Consider the following 17,087-nt stretch of genomic DNA (forward strand, 5'->3'; position numbering starts at 1 on the left):
TTTAGAGACTTAAAGATGTGAAATATGTATTGATGAAATTGTTAAAATTAATGAAATATGTTAATCTCACAGTGTTAACATAGCATGTTAATGATCCCCTACTGTTCCAACATAACTTTTTTAATCAGTCCTCTGTTGGACATTTAGTTTGCTTCTAGAGCTGCTTTAATTTGCAGCTGAATCTTCTCCCTGTCCTGACATCTTCAGGGAAACTTCTTGGGAGTGGAATTCCCCAGGGAAAGATTTGCTACTCTTAAAAGAATGTTTTTTTTTTTTTTTTTAAATCTGAAGTTATTAAATATATGTAACGTAAAGTTTACCATTTCACTATTTTTGAGCATTAAGTGCGTTTACATCATCCCCATCCGTTTTCAGAACTTTTCCATCATTGAACAGGATCTTTATTTAGCAGCAACTTCCCATCCTGCTCTCTCCCCAGTTCCTGGTAACCTCTTTTCTACTTTATTTCTTTATCAATTTGCCCATTCTAAGTACCTCATATAAGTGGAATCATATATTTGTCTTATTGAGGACAACAGCAACATTACTTTATATGTATTTCAGTTAGCTTATCCATTCAGTTTTTAATGAACATTTGGGTAGTTCTACTGTGAATAGTATACTGCTCTGAACATGTGTTCAAATATCTCTGAGACGTTGCTTTCAGCTCTTTTGGGTATATACCTAGAAGTGGAATTGCTGGATTATATGGTAAGTTTATTTTTAACTTTTTGAGGTACTGCCATACTGTTTTCCACAGTGGCTGTACCATTTTGCATTCCAACCAGTAGGGAATGGAAGTTCTAATTTTTCTCCATATCTTTACCAACACATTTTTTCCCCTGTTTTCTTTTGTTGTTTTGATAGTAGCCATCATAATGAATGTGAGATGGTTATCATAGTTTTGATGTGCATTCCCCAAATGATTAGTGATACTGAGTATCTTTTCATGGGTTTATTGGCCATTTGTATATCATCTCTGGAGAAATGTCTAGTCTTTCACACATCATTGAATTTTGTTTTTTTTTTGGTTGTTGAGTTTTAGTTCTCTATATATTCTGGATATTAATCTCTTATCACACGTATGTTTTGCAGTTATTTTCTTTTGTTGTCTGGATTGCCTTTTCACTTTTGGTAGTGTCCTTTGGTATACCAGTTTTTATTTTGATGAAGTTCAATTTTTTTTTTTTCCTATTGTTACTTGTGTCTTTGATGTAATATCCAAGAAAACATTACCAAATCAAGTGTCATAAAACTTTTGCCCTGTGATTCTTTTCTAAAGTTTTATAGTTTTAGCTCTTACATTCAGGTGTTTGATCCATTTTGAATTAATTATTGAATACCATAGAAGGTAAGAGTCTAACTTCATTGTTTTACATGTGGATATCCAGTTTTCTCAGCCCTACTTCTTGAAAAGACTATCCTTTCCTCTTTGAGTAGTCTTGACATCCTTGTTGAAAATCATATGCCTATCAGAGGGTTTGTTTCTGGGTTCTTCATTTTGTTCTGTTGATCTCTTATGTCTTTATGTGGTATTTTATGCCAGTACCACACCTTTGTTCATTGTAATTTTGCAGTAAGTTGATGCCAAATTTGATCTTGAGGTAAATAATTTTTTGTACATTTATCTTCTGTGGTTTAGTTGAATGTGTGTGTTGTTGTGAAAATAAAACAAATTCTTTTAACTGTTCTGTCTCTTGATTTTGGAGGTGATTACACAACTCTTGAGTTTTTCAAAAGTTGTGAAATAGGAAACTGAAGTTAATTTTACTGCATATAAAAAAGAAAAACAGGTAAAAGTAAACTAATTAAAAAATATGTGTTTTGCAACTTTGACCTTCTATATAAACACATAGTGAAAAATGTGAAATCGATTATCCTTTATGCTTTCCCAGCCCAATTAAGTTTTTTTTCTCTTGAGTGACTGTGAAGCTACATCCTTAGAAGTCTTGAAGCAATTTTGGTTATACTTTATGTGTTGGAGGATTTAAGTCTTATTGGTACCTTCTGTTTCTCTTAAGAAAAAAGTTTAATACACCAGGCATTGTAGAGAGTCTTACAAAGCTACAGTTACTGAAATTTGCCCAGGTGCCAGTGTGCTTGCTTTGAGATGGTGCGAATGTTTTTTGTTTCATGTGCATTGTGATGATTGACTCAGCCCTCATGTTGTGGGCCTGGGCTGAATGGGCTGAACAGGGTAGTGAGGTGAACAATCTGGCTTGATTTACCCTGTTTCATGCTGTTTTTGCTCACTTGTAAGAGCACTATACTAAATTTGTCCATTATTGAAAGTTCAGAGTGTGCAGAAATAACTGTGCTTCAGAATAAAACTTCAGCATTGCCCTTTCTCTGTTGGAGCTTCCAAATGTTCATTATTTTCCCCTTTAGTTTATTTTTCTTTCTAATATGTGCCAGCATACCCCCTACCCCATTTCTAATGGAGCTTGAAATGAGCATGCATTTCTGTTTGCTTGTTGATGGACTGTCATCTATCAAGCCCCCTTTTAATTGGGATTTAATTTGTGCTTTTTCACTGGCTGCAAGTTTGGAGTAGTGCATTTAAGGCAAATACAGCTAGGAAGGCAACTTTGAGTGTTTTTCTGAATATTTGTAGCAAAGATTTGATCGTTTGGAACAAGTATTGTATGAGTAGTGTGATTAGATTTTAAAATTTCTTGTCTATTCAGTGTTCCCATTGTAGTAAAAGAAGAGAGGGAATTATATTGTGGAAGCTATTTTCATCTGTAAGAGTTTTTGAAAAAGGACTTCCAGAGCTATACTGAAGAAGAAAATGTAACATTTTTGTTACATTTTTTTCTCTTTTGTGTTAAATTTTTGTGATGAAATAATTTAACTCAATTTAATCTTAGTGTTAAATAACTGATGTTATTCCTTAATTGCTAATTTAAAGAGTAGTTCTTTTGTCGATTACTTCATTTTGGCTCTTCTATTTTATTATGTTGAGCTGTGGATTTCTTTCTCTTGTTCTGAGATTTCATTGTTAAATTACTGTCATAAACAAGTGGATCATCAGTTGTATTTTGAAAATGTTTTATTGCTCTGGTTTATTTTGTTAGTATTAGACATTATAAATTGAGGAGTAAGTTGGAAGCCTGGTTAATTACCAGATTACATAATCTTGTACTGGTTTATTAGCCAGGTAGAGTGCAGGCTGTTCTTGAAACTGAAAGTGTGGTCATAACTTAAAAAACGCATTCACAGAGGCCCATTTCAAGTTACATGAAAGATAGGAGCCTTTGCTAATAGTCCATTTGCCTTGTGCAGCATCGATACTTTGTTTCCAAGCAAAGATGCATTGTTAACTATTCCCTTGTCATATGTTGAATATTTCATTATGTTAAATATTTCAGTATTAATCTAGACTGTTAATCATGGTTTATGAAAAATGATAGTGCACGGAGTAAGGCAGAACTGAAAGGGTAAGTTACTATTACTGATGAGTCAGTGTTCATGGGGATTTTCTGTTCCTGGGGATCTCTAAATTGGCAAAGGTTTCTTATAATCATCTGTTATCGTTTTCTTGCTTCCATGGGCCTGGGGTCATCATGTTCTCAGAAAAGCTCTGGACTGACTTTGAAGTGTATCTTTAGAAACCTGTCATTTTGCACAGAAGTGGGAAAGTGAAATGTGAGCTTGATCCCTTGGGAGGAAAGGAAAAAAATTCAAGGAAATGGAATATGGCAATCCTTGAGAGAAATTTAAACTTCTTTGGAGTCATTAAGACCAGTGGAAGCAGGTGGTATTTTCGAGGTATCTTTATTGAGTTAGGGTCTAAGGCTATATTTGCTGTATCTCAGTTTCAAGGAAGGGTTCAGTTAAATACAGTGCATTTATTAAGCCTGACTTTAAAAGCAGGTGCTAGGGAAGATGTTAAGAATGTGTAAGTGGTACTTACTTGGCTGTCCAGTGGTTAAGGCTCTGTACTTCCACTGCAGGGGGCACAGGTTTGATCCTTGTTAGGGGAACTAAGATCCTACAGGCTGTAGGGTCACACAGGCTGTGTGGTGTGCCCAAAAGAAAAAAGAGTCTAAGTCACCATTGCTAAACTCAAGAAGTTTACAAACTAATGACATTAACTTTGGTAATATCACTGATAGGTAAGAATTAGCAATCTGTACCTGTTTTGCTAAAGTATTACAGGAGAGAGAGAGTTTTTAGTTCTCTCCACATGTGTCAGTGTTACTAGGTGAAATCTTAAAACAGTTAAGCCAATTCAGTTAATCATTTATAGAATGTTGTTAGATGAAAGTTACCATGCTCAAAAAAGGCATGGTCCCTGTGCCCAAAGTAGCTGTCAGCTTTATGGGAGATGGACATACTGCTTGATAAGTGCTGTAAGAGATGCTTGTAAAATGATAGGAGAACCAGAAAAGAGGGAACAGCTCTTAGAAGCAGAGAACATCTGTGTGAGCCTTGAAGGAACATGGAAAAATTTGAAGGTCTGCCCTGAGCAGCGGATCGGGGTTGCACAAAGGTCTGGAGACATGCACTCCCTGGAGAAGAGTTTGGTGTGCAGGCAGGTGATGAGGTTGACAGATCAGTGTGAGTAAGGTTTATTTGTTGGAGTTTCAGCTTCATCCTGTCTTTGGTTGGGGAAGCAATCCTATGTTTTTTTCAGAGGGAAGTTGATTCCATGGTGATGATAACTGTCTGGGGCTATCTGGAGAATGATTGGAAATGAGAAGATTCCTGAAAACAGGGAGGGTAAGTAAAGTGAGGTGCAAGGAGGGGAAGGAAGAGGAGGAAAGGGGCCTAAAGTCTCCTTCTAGGGGCCTAGTTTGGTAGAGCTTTGGTCAGTGGAGATGAGGAAAACCACAGGGGGAATAGATAAGGAAGATGCTTGGCTCTGGCCTTGTGGGTTTTGAGGAATTGAACTCTGCAGTGTGTGTGTGAAGGCCTTTAGACTGGGCAAGTGCTGCTGGCCAGGATGGCACTGGCTTTTGGTTTTTAATACGGTTATGGTGGTGGGGGGGCGGTTTACCTTTTATCTTTGTGTTTCTTTGGGGGAGTGCTTTTCAGGATTTCTCAAGTATTATAAATAGTAAGTATAAAATTGTATTTCTAAGTTAAGATAATCTCTAATGTCTTCTTGGAGAAGGCAGTGGCACCCCACTCCAGTACTCTTGCCTGGAAAATCCCATGGACAGAGGAGCCTGGTGGGCTGCAGTCCATGGGGTCGCTAAGAGTCTGACACTACTGAGCGACTTCACTTTCACTTTTCACTTTCATGCATTGGAGAAGGAAGTGACAACCCACTCCAGTGTTCTTGCCTAGAGAATCCCAGGGACAGGAGAGCCTGGTGGGCTGCCGTCTATGGGGGTCACACAGAGTCGGACATGACTGAAGCGACTTAGCAGCAGCAGCACCTGATGCCTTCTTAATTGCTTTGCTTATCTTTCAGCCTTATCTTCTGCCGTTTCACTATCTAATATTTTTCATTCACACCTGTGGTTCTTGGAAGGTGCCAAAGGTCTTTGGTCCCTTTGCACAACCTGAAACAACTGCCCTCCCTCCTATGACATCAGATCCTCAGTGATGACTCTGCCCATTGGGGATTCCCTCCTGGGTGCTCCTCTTTGCACCGATGGATCGCTTTACAACTTTATACTTCCTGTTGTATTATAAACTGTTTTTCTTTCTAGACCATGAGCATTTCCCTCAACTTTCGTTTTTTGAAATTCTTCAAATGTACAGAAAAGTAAAAAGTAATACAAATGAGTACTTGATTCTTCAGTTCACTTAGTTTCATCAATTGTTAACATTTTTCAGATTTCCTCTATTACTGTATATAAGCTTTTTATCTGAGCCATTTGAAAATAAACTGCAGATACCAAGTATTTCACCCTTATGTTTTTTAGCATGTAACTCCTCTAAGAGTAAGGACATTGCCTTACTTAACCAACTATAATATATAAGAAATTTTACTTTGATATAGTAACATGATTCCTTTTAAAGAGTGGTCCAGGAGCCAATGTGGAGAAGGCAGTGGCAGCCCACTCCAGTACTCTTGCCTGGAGAATCCCAGGGATGGTGGAGCCTGGTGGGCTGCCATCTATGGGGTCGCACAGAGTCAGACACGACTAAAGCAGCTTAGCAGCAGCAGCAGCCAAGAGCCAATGCCTGCCGTCCCTGGGAACTTGTGAGAAATGCAGACTCTTAAATATTACCCTAGACCTACTGATTCAGAATTTGCCTTTTATCAAGATTCCTAGAAGTACTGAAGTCCTGTACAATCTGTATTCATATTTAATATGAATATGGGACAAGTTGTCCCAGTGATGTCCTTCATAGTTTTTTTTTTTTTTTTCTTTTTTTAAATCCAAGAATCAGTAGAAGATCTGTACTGTGTTTGTTTCGTTTTGTCAGTCTTTTTATTTTTTCTGTGACATTGACACTTTTGGAGAGTTTAATGCAATTGTAGAGAATGTCTACAGTTTGTCTACAGACAAATGAGATTTGTCTCATTGTTACCACTTGTGGCAAGAACGGTACATATGTGATGATTTACCTTTCTCAGCATCAAAACTATTGTCAGGTTGTTCCGCTTGTGATGATGCTAATAAGTTTAAATACTTGTGATTAAGTGGCGTCTGCCAGATAGCTCTATTGTAAAGGAACATTTTTCCTTTTGTACTTAATAATTGATTGCTGTGATGATCTGGTAGGGATTTCTGATTAGTCTTTGTGTCCCTGGCACCTAGGATGTGGTAATTGGTCAGTCATTGACAAATAGATGATAACCAAGTCATCAAAGGTATATGCTACAAGTTTTAGAGACACTTCTTTCTTGTTTTCTCACTCAGTCTGGATAACTTCCTCTAGTCAAGTTTGGGCATCTTTTCTCCTGGCTCTCTAGAAAAAGTACAGTCCTCTTATTCCTCTGTGCTTCTCAGCTGGGTGAGAAGTTTCTCTGCCTTTTAGTCCCATTGTTGTAAAACAAAACCCTCTTTTCCCTTTTGTCTCTCTGTTCTCTTGAGCTTCCAGGCCAGATGCTGGCTTCATCTTTGTTTTTCAAACCATCCAGTTTCTTGTGGAAACAGGGACTTCCTGTGCATCCATAATCAGTTATCTGTTGTGAGGGCTTAGTGCAGTTTTCTCTTAAACACTTGCATTGTTAATGGTCTCAATCTCGTGGAATGGAAGCTGAGTAAATGGACACAGATATCTGGCCCACAGTGCAGTTACTTCAGCAGCTCTGGAGCTTGTTTCTGTTTTTCTCTTCATTTGATCTCTCACCTCTTCTCTGTGCTCCAGGCACACTGGTCACCTCTTTCTCCAAGTCCTGGGAGATTCTGCCTTATCGCTGTTACCTCTGTGTGCAAGGCTCCTCTCCCAAATAATTCACTTGATTGGCTCTTTATTGACTTTCAGCTCAAGTGTTATCCAGATGGAAAGATCCTGGAAGGATCCTACCTCATTTCATTACCATTACCCTGCTTAATTTTCTTTCTAGCACAGATATTGTTTTGTTTACTTATTTATGCTGTTACTATAGTGTAGTTTCATGAAGACAGACTTTTTTTTTGGTCTCAAATAGTGTCTATACAGAGAAGGCAATAAAATATTTGACTGAGTGGCTAAATAGTGGATCAGCCATTGTTTCTTTAGGTTTACCTTTTGTCCTTTGCTTAATGCTTTTGGTAATCACTGTGTTTCCCTGTTACCTCTGATACTCTAGAGAAGATAAGAAAATGAGAGTGATGATATGTTTTATTGTGATTAAAAATAATTATATAACCTTTAGCAGTAATAAAATTATCATAATATTACAATGTTAAAATAAAACAAAGACCTAGCCCTGTCCTTTTTCTTCTAACTCTATACCCGAGTGCCAATTTGTACTGTGTATCATGTAAATGGTATAAAATGTATTTGTATATGAGTGGATTACTGAGATGATGGTTTATGTAATCCAGTACTCTGCTGTGGATGGAAACTTTTTACTCTCATTATGTTTTGGCTCTCAGGTTTGACCAAGGCTAGGTTTTTTTTTTGGAATGGGAGGACAGTGATTCTGTACAAGGGATTCTCCTTGTCCCTCTTCCCCCTATTCCCAACTAGTTTACATTTTAGGAGAAAGTAACAGGCTCGGGGACCTGTGGGTGCACCCGTGTTTTCTCCTTCACTACAGCGACTCCATGGGCTGTAGCCTGCCAGGCTCCTCAATCCATGGGATTCTCCAGGTGAGAATGCTGGAGTGGGTTACCATTTCCTACTCCAGGGGATCTTTCTGATCCAAGATCATCATAGGACCACTGGGGAAACCCAGGCTTGGGGATGGATTTAGTCAAATAAACAGGTGTCAGTCAGTGTTAATCATAAGGTTTTCTTTCTTTCTTTCTTTCTTTTTTCACAATAACCTGGAGATTTGGAGGTTAAGATCCCAACAGCTTTGTTAGTTCTGTTTAATACAGATGTAGCCTAGCATACCTAGGACTGCATTGACTAATCCACAATCCTGTATTTTGTGCACTGTGACAGTTAGCGCTACTGTGGGTACTTTCAATTTCTAAATTTCTTGATTTGCATTTAAATGAACCATCCACCCATTGTATTAACTTAACCTTCCTGTTTATATGAAAAAAAAAAGTTGGTATTGAGTAGTTAGGTAGGGATAGTCTAAAGCTTTGGAGCAGACACATTTTAAGAATGATGTGGCCATTCCATTGTAAATGAACATTTAATGTCTTTGGAGAAGGTATGTAGCTCTTTGCATGAATGAGGCCATTTGCCAACAATCAGCCTCCTTAGTTCTGGAGGAGCTGTGCTTTTACTCTCTGCTTATTGCTTCTCCATTTCTCTTTCTATCATGAAGATTTCTAGTCAACTGCCCACTGTCTCTGCCCCTTTCTGAATTTTTTTTTGTTGTTGTTGTTGCAAATGGCAAAAATTTATTCTTTTTTTACAGTGGTGTTCCATTGTGTGTGTGTGTATGTATATATACACAACATATCTTTATTCATTCATCTTTTGATGGACACAGGAACAGATTTATTTTTAAGTCTTTCAAAATTTGGTGATACATGACTAAAAAGTCAAAACATTTTGTGCAGAAGAATTCCAAATAATTTATGTAGATATTCCACCCCCAAGAGAATGGAGTATCATTCCCCACTCCTTAAGTGTGGGCTTCAGATAATGACAGTACAATATAGAAAAGCGAGGCAGAGTAACAGTACAGTGGAGAAACCTGAAACAAACACCACCTCAGCCAGGTGATTGAGTCATGTTTATAATAGGATATGTATCCTGGACGTAATGTAAAGCTGCTAAGTCACTTCAGTCGTGTCCGACTCTGTGCGACTCCACAGACGGCAGCCCACCAGGCTCCCCCGTCCCTGGGATTCTCCAGGCAAGAACAGTGGAGTGGGTTGCCATTTCCTTCTCCACCTTTCTGAATTTATAGTGAACTTTTGCTTTATTGCTAGGATTGCTATTTATAAGGTATTAAAGACTGAACAACTACAGTTTAACGTTTTATTTAGTTTCACCAACCTTGATCCCCTCCTGGAAAAACCTCCGGTTGCTGTAATTCATTAAGGCTGGCTAGCTCTAGTAGGTTTTGTAATAGATCTTGTGAAGGAGTGCTCTGTAAGTTAATTGGAAAACTAGAAATTGCCTAGAGTTTAAGTTATTTGTTTAGCTACCTTAAACGATGTCATTAATTGTAGAGAAGCAGAAGATATGACTAGGCTTGAGGTAGGAGTCTTGGTAGGCCTGTAAATCATTTTAGGGTTGTAGTCACAAAAGCATAACTTGATTTTGTAGTATGGTTTAATAATGTTTGAAGTCACTCATGGCAGGACATTTTATTAAAGATGCATCACAAAGCAGTCTGCTTCCTTCATGGTTGTTAAAAGACTTGAAAACACACTGTTCTCAGTTTTCAAGTGTCAGTATATTTCAAGTTTCTCAATGGAAGTGAGTGAGTGAGTCTTTTGCCTTAACATCCTTAGTGGGAACCTGAATCTAGTGTATCTTATGGGGCAGGCTGAAGACCTTCTCAGAGACATTACTTAAGAGGAGTGGAGTTCTGGAATGTATAATCAGAAAGGACTTCATTGGAAAATCTTTAGTGACTGCAAAGTGGTGATCAAAAGGGCAAACATAGTACTCAGACATGATTGTCCCATACAGTGGTAGAATTTTTTGGAACAAGTTTCTAACATTAAATTTGGAAGATTTAACATAAAAATCTGCATGTTGAGATCTCTTAAAAAATTGAACGATTTGCCAACCTTAAATGTGTGTAATAAAGACTACCGGGGCTCATGGGAAGCTGGACACAGGCTTTTCCCATTTATCAGTTCCCAGACCCAGAGAGATCAGCATTGTTTGAATTTCGTTATTGTGCTTACACTCTTCCTTTTTTTCCTGTTAACAAGAAAGTGAAATTATTTTGTACCCCAGAGTATCAAAATTAGGGAAACAAAAGACAAAAAGACATTTTTTGAGAATGTTTTTATCCTTATTTTCAACATGGGTATGATAATCAGGGGACTCTTGTTCTTTCTCTATGGCAATTCTAATTTTTCTCCCAAGTGTCTGAAGCCTTTTTACCCCATGACTGGACTGGTTCAGTCTGCCCAGGCTCACCTTGGGCAGCTTGTTCCCTCTTTGAGTTACCTCTGAACAGCTTTCCTTTTCCTTGGCAGCTTTTCTGTGGCCTGAACCCTGTCTTTCAGCTAAGGATTCTCAGCCTGGTCTTCAATTTTGCTCACTGGGCTTGAGCTATGAATTCTAAAGCAATAAGAATGCATGTGTACGATGTTTGGATCTTGATTTGTGGGTTTTCAAAACTGATCAAATCCTCAGGCTCAGTGCCTTTCCCCAGGCAGGATTGACCTAATGTTTTTTCTCTGGGCTCCTTTCATGAAGGCTTTTTATTTCAAGAAAAAATGAGTGTATTTCTTTGGGAAAGTGAATTGTTGTGTGTCGTACTTGTTTAATAATTAAAATACAAATGTGAAAATGTGACTACATGTCTACTTGCAAGTAGCTTCACTTAAGTCCTCTACAACCTTTGAAAGATTTTCTGTTTTGTGTTGATACAGTGGCTGGAATGCAAGGATACAGAAATGTGGGATGCATGGGGAAAACCATTCCTTCTGAAATGTCTTATCTTTGACATTTCATGACATTTGCTTGAGCTACAGTTATCAGCCCTGTAGCAATATAGACTAGTCCCATCTCCTAAGGTTTACTGACTTGGATTGATCAGTTTAGTGACAAATAACCTTTAAAAACCAGAGTATAGGCTTTACACAATATGAGTGTAGAGAGAGCAAATTTGCCCACTTGAGATGAAGCGAATTCCATGGAAACTGGCATTCTTTGTTACCAGATTAAGCAAATCTACATTCCTTTTGGCATCCTATTTTCAGCGAGTCTAGAATTTAATTTTGTTCACTTATTTGGCAGTGCTGGGCATTCCTTGCTGCATGGGCTTTTCTCTAGTTGTGCTGAGCGGGGCTGCTCTCCAGTTGTCTTGCATGGGCCTTTCATTGTGGCAGCTCGTCTTACTGTGGAGCATAGGCTCTGGAGTGTGTGCGCCTCAGTAATTGTGGCACTTGGGCTCAGTAGTTGTGGCTTATGGGTTCTAGAGTGCTGGCTCAGTAGTGATGGTGCAAGGGGCTTAGTTGCTCTGTGGCTTGTGGGATCTTCCTGAACCAAGGATTGATCGCGTGTCTCCTGCATTGGTAGGTGGATTCTTTATCACTGAGCCAACAGGGAAGCCCAGGTTCTAGAATTTTTGATGCTTACATAGTCTTCGTGAAATGTTAGATGATGCTTGCAGTAATATTTTCAGCAATATCTAAGGGAGTCTTATCTATTTGTGCCTCAAGCATGCATTTAGGGGAGAGGACACAGATCGATGTTTTTATATTAAAGTTGTTAGGAGTGGACTAGTCACAGACACGTGCAGTTCTACTTTGTCCTGGTCATTATTCAAATATGAGATGTAGAGGTCTGTTGCTTTTCGTAGAGGGTCTAGAACTGTGCTGTCTGATAAGGTAGTCATTAGTGGCTATTTAACATTATTTAAAATGGAATAAAATTTTAAAAAAAAATCAGTTCTCAGCTACATCAGCCATTTCAGAACATCTCTCTCTCCCTCCCTCTCCTCCCTCTCCCTTCTACCCCTTCTGCTTCCCCTCCCTCTCTCCTGCTACCGCTCCCTCTCCATCCCTTCCTTCTCCCTATCCCGCATTCTTCCATTCAGTTTCCCTCTGTTCCTTATCTCTCTTCTCCCTCCCACTTTTCCTTCTGCTTAATATTTTTTCATTCTTCTTTGTGTATATGTGTATATTTAATGCATTATTTTTTTCTAAACCATATAAGTTGTAGACATCATTCCCATTATGTGTAATAAGGACATAGCTACAATACAATGATGGGATTTTTCAAAATTTAACATCGATATATACTATTTATTATCTATTTCAGGATCCCTGATCAAATTATATCAGTTGTCTCAATTGTTTCTTATTCCTAGTGCAATTTTCAGTCCAGAATGACTGCATTTAGTTTTGATATCTTTTTTTAGCCTCTTTTAATTTGGAAGTATTTCTCAGCCTCTTTGTTTTTCCTACCTTGACATTTTTGAAGACTGTAGCTAGTTACTTTATAGAATATCCATTACTTTGAGTTTGTCTGATGTTTCCTTGTGACAGGATTGGGGTTATGTAACTTTGAAATACCACAGAAGGCAATGGTGTATCCTTCTCATTGTGTTGTGTTAGGAAGTACATGATGTCCATTTACCCCATTATTAGGAATGTTAATTTTTGTCACTTGGCTAAGGTGGTGTTTCCCAGTTTCTGCTCTGCAGAGTTAAATACTTTATTTCCCCTCTTGGTAATCAGTAATCTCTTGGGAGTTATTATGAGACTATGTAAATACTCAGTTTCCTTTTTATTTAAATTTATTTTTAATTGGAAGATAATCGCTTTACAATGTTGTATTGGTTTCTGCTGTACAACAACAGTGTGGATCAATCATAAGTATACATATATCCCTTTACTCTTAAACTACCCCCTCCCCCCCAGTCCCACCCCTCTAGACTGGCACAGAGCACTGGGTTGAATATTCAGTTTTTTAGTAAACTTTTCACCTGTTTGCTTTAGCATTCTTTGCTAATTCTTGCCTGAATATATTGTGAGGTTTCTTAAATGGTGATTTTTCTATATGTGTTACTCCTTCTCTATATGTTATCTGATTTCCTATTATGGAAGAACTTTTCCTTCTTTGTTGGTGTTGTCATGGATTCATTTTATTCAGTGGATCATAGTCTGTTTAATTTTCACACAAGCCCTCTAAAGAGTGTGATAGTCTTTTTTTTTTTTAAAGTAAATGATAACCTTATTTTATAAAAGAGGAAACAAGTTCAAAGTGGTTGAGTAATGATGAAGCATGCCTTTTGATTGTATTGTCCTCCTTGCACCTTGTAAAATAAAGATTCTACTTCTTTCATTACAAAAGCAACTTTCTTTTTTTTTTTTTTTCAACTTTCTAAATACCTATAATTTTATAAAATCAGAGAATACAATTGTGAAAAAAGAAAAGTTAACACCGCTCGTAATCGCCCAATCTTAAGATATAACATCATTGTTAATGTTCAGTTTATATATCCCACTGCAGTTATACTTCATATTGTTTTTGAAATCTGCTTTCTGTCTTCAGTAGTATGTATTTTGAACATTTTCTCATAAACCTCTACAACATTTTCTTCTTTTTTAAGATGAGAAATTTCAGGTGTACCCAACCTCTCCACATGATCTACATTTAGATTTAACACTTATGAATATTTTTAAATAATTTGTGGTCTCTCTGTGTATGTTTACTTTTGCTGAATTTGAAAGTTGCAGTCACCCTGACATTTGATTTCTAAAGATTTCAGTACGATCTCCTAAAAATAGTCCTTTTCTATACAGCTGCAGTTCATTATCACACCTATGAAACTGAGCAGTAATTCCATAATATCTAATTTGTTGTTGTTCAGTTGCCAAGTCGTGTCCAACTCTTTGCAACCCCAAGCATGCCTTTCATACTGTCCATGGGGTTCTCCAGGCAAGAATACTGGAGTTGGTTGCCATTTTCTTCTCCAGTTAATATAATATTTAATATAAAAATTTACCAGTTTTCCTACAAATGTCTTAATAGCTTTTTGTTTCAAACCAGGATCCCAATGAAATATGTGTATTGCATTAGATTATTTTGTCTCCTGTCTTTTTGTCTAAATTATGTCCCATACCCCCATATTGACTTTTTGAAGAGTTAAGGCCCCATTGTCTTATAAGAATGCCTTATATTCCAATTGTTTGTTCCCTTGTGGTATTTAACATGCATCTGTATCCCTTATATACGTCTATGAAATTCAGTTCAGGTTAGGGTTTTTTAACCTGCACTGAGTATGGATTGGAAAAGTTTTGTCTTTGTTATTATTAATAGGAATTTATTATTAACAATAGAAAACAAACTCCAACTTCAGTTGAACCTATAACTTTGTCCCAACAGTAGGAATCTCAGTGCTTTTCATACATGAAGTAATTGTAATCTGTCTTGAGAAAGTGTGTTCATTATCACTTTGAAGTAGTTATCAGAATTCTTGACATCTTATTTAGTATGTTAATAAAGAGCTTATATATTGCTTTTGATAGCTAAATCTCAACATATATGTTTCCTTTGTAATCGTTTGAATTGCATTTCATGCATTTAAAAAAAATTCTGAGAAAGCGTCTGTAGCTGCACTGTGCAGTACTGAAGCCACTATCCTCATGTGGCTACTGAGCACTGGAAATGTGACTTGTCTGAATGTAAATATGCCTTAAGTGTAAAACACATCGTAGATTTCCAACACTTAGTACTTTGTAAACCATCTTATGTAATCAGTAATTTTGAAAAATCAGTTACATGATGAAATGATAATATTCTGGATATACTGTGTTAAATAAATATATTATTGAAATTAATTCATCAGTTTCTCTCTACTTTTTAATGTGGCTACTAGAAAAATTTAAATTGCATAGGTGGCTTGTATTATATTTCTACCAGACAACATTAGTCTATAAGATTCACTAGACTGCTTAAGGGATCCATACATTGAAAAAGGCTTAGAATCCCTATGCAGAGGCTTCATTAGACTCAGGTTAAATATTTAATTTTCATTTTGCTCTTGGACAGTTAACTTTGCTCAGTTTGTAGTAATACTGGGGCTCTTGAAAAACATCTGAAACTTTTTTTTTTTCATTAAGAATACTTTTTAGGGAATATAGGGCACTTCATATAGGGCACTTTACATGCCAAGGCATGGCATGTGAGGCATATAATATCAGAGTTGCATTACTAGCAATGCCAACCAAACTTTGTTCTAAGGAGATGGCCATTAGATCTCAATGTTGTAAAGGTATGTCTTGCCCCCTTTGTGATTAGTTAAGTAAAACCTGTCAGATGATACTTTGGCACCTTTCAAATAGTCTGTTCCCCAGTAGTCTAACCTAATGGTGTTAATATCCACTGATAGCCCTAGTTTGAATCAGTTATTACATTGGGGTTTACAAAATGGTCATTTTCTAATTCTGTTGTACATTTATGGTACAGAAATTTTCTTTTCACCCCCTTTCTTTCCTTTTGAGGATCCTTAGGGCTTCCCCTGTGGCTCAGAGGTAAAAAAACCCACCTGCAGTGCAAGAGAACATGGATTCATTCCCTGGGTTGGGGAGATCCCCTGGAGGAAGGCATGGCAACTCACTCCAGTATTCTTACCTGGAGAATCCCATGGACAGAGGAGCCTGGTGGCCTACGGTCCATAGGGTTGCAAAGAGTTGGACACGACTGAAATGACTGACCATGCATGGTCATAGGATAGCTGTCCAATAGGCAGTTACAGTCATCTTCTTGATATTCAACTTGTGAATTTAGCCAGTGGAACCCTTGGTTCTTGTATCTTTTTAATATGCTCTTGTTAGTCATTGTGTCTTTCCTTGCTTTCTGTACAGTAGGATATATCAGGCCTGGAATATACCTTTTTTTTTTTTTGGAATATACCTTTTTTAAAAAAATTTTTTAAAGGAATTAGTACTTAATAGAAAGAAAGACCTGGGCAGTGAGAATACTATTATTTCTTCCTAAATTTTGTTAATGTAGTTTTTTAAGAGCAGAACAGTATCCCATATTGTGATTGTGTGATTTATTTATTCAGTGGTCTATTTTTTGAAATATAGGTAGTTTCCAGTTTTTAATGATTATATATAGTGCTTTTGTAAACATCATTGTACCCAGGTTTTTCCATGGACCTTCGTTTTTCCTTTAGAGTGAAAATCAAGAGGTAAAAATTCATAAGAATGCACCCTTTTAAGGTTTGTATTTCTATGAACAGCTTGTTGTTTTTATTAGTGTTTACCTCATCTACATACCTCACCTGTTTTTCTGTTTAATCTTTGAGGCACTACTTTTAGAAGTAAACACCAACTGCCTGGTATTATGGCTGAAGCGTTTCCCCTTAGTCTTAAAGCCTCTGTCTAATGGAAGTTTACCTTGACAGTGATACAGTGATACTTGACTAAGTGTGACTTGAAATTTCTTCAGGCTGTGAGTGATAATAGCTGTAGGTGCAGAAGGCAGTAGACTGAAGTGTTAGGTTTTAATACAGTAAGATAAGATATTCTCTAAGAATCCATCAGAAAATGAAGTGAGGTTTACAGATAATAAGTTTATTATAACTATTGTGGAATAAGACAAATCAGAATCTTCTGTATTAGCCTTCTTTCCCTTGAGCTTTTCATCCTGATTCTGGGTTAGTATGAAAAAACTGGAGGTAGAAGTACCTTGGTGCCAGAGAAGCCCAAGGGGAAAAGCTCATGATTGGGAATGCCCTTTTGTAGTACCCATAATGTTGGTAAATTCAGAATCTTATGTGTAAGGGGTTTTAAGAATTACTGGGCCCTCATGTGCAGGCTGGTAAGAATTTCTTTCATCTTGTGATTGTAACTTTCCTGGTGTAAAAAAAGTCCTTGAGTAGGAGATTTTTTATGTTTCATATGTGTGTTTGATATTTATTTGCTTGA

The 17,087-nt window shown here is 37.2% G+C and overlaps 1 protein-coding gene across 1 annotated transcript in view; it reads left to right on the plus strand.

Moving 5' to 3' along the window:
• Positions 1–17,087, plus strand: part of CTNNA1 (catenin alpha 1) — a 173,994-nt gene that overhangs the window by 7,422 nt on the left and 149,485 nt on the right. The window lies entirely within an intron of this gene.

Source organism: Dama dama, chromosome 9 (assembly GCF_033118175.1).
Source record: "Dama dama isolate Ldn47 chromosome 9, ASM3311817v1, whole genome shotgun sequence".
In the NCBI taxonomy this organism is placed as follows: Eukaryota; Metazoa; Chordata; class Mammalia; order Artiodactyla; family Cervidae; genus Dama; species Dama dama.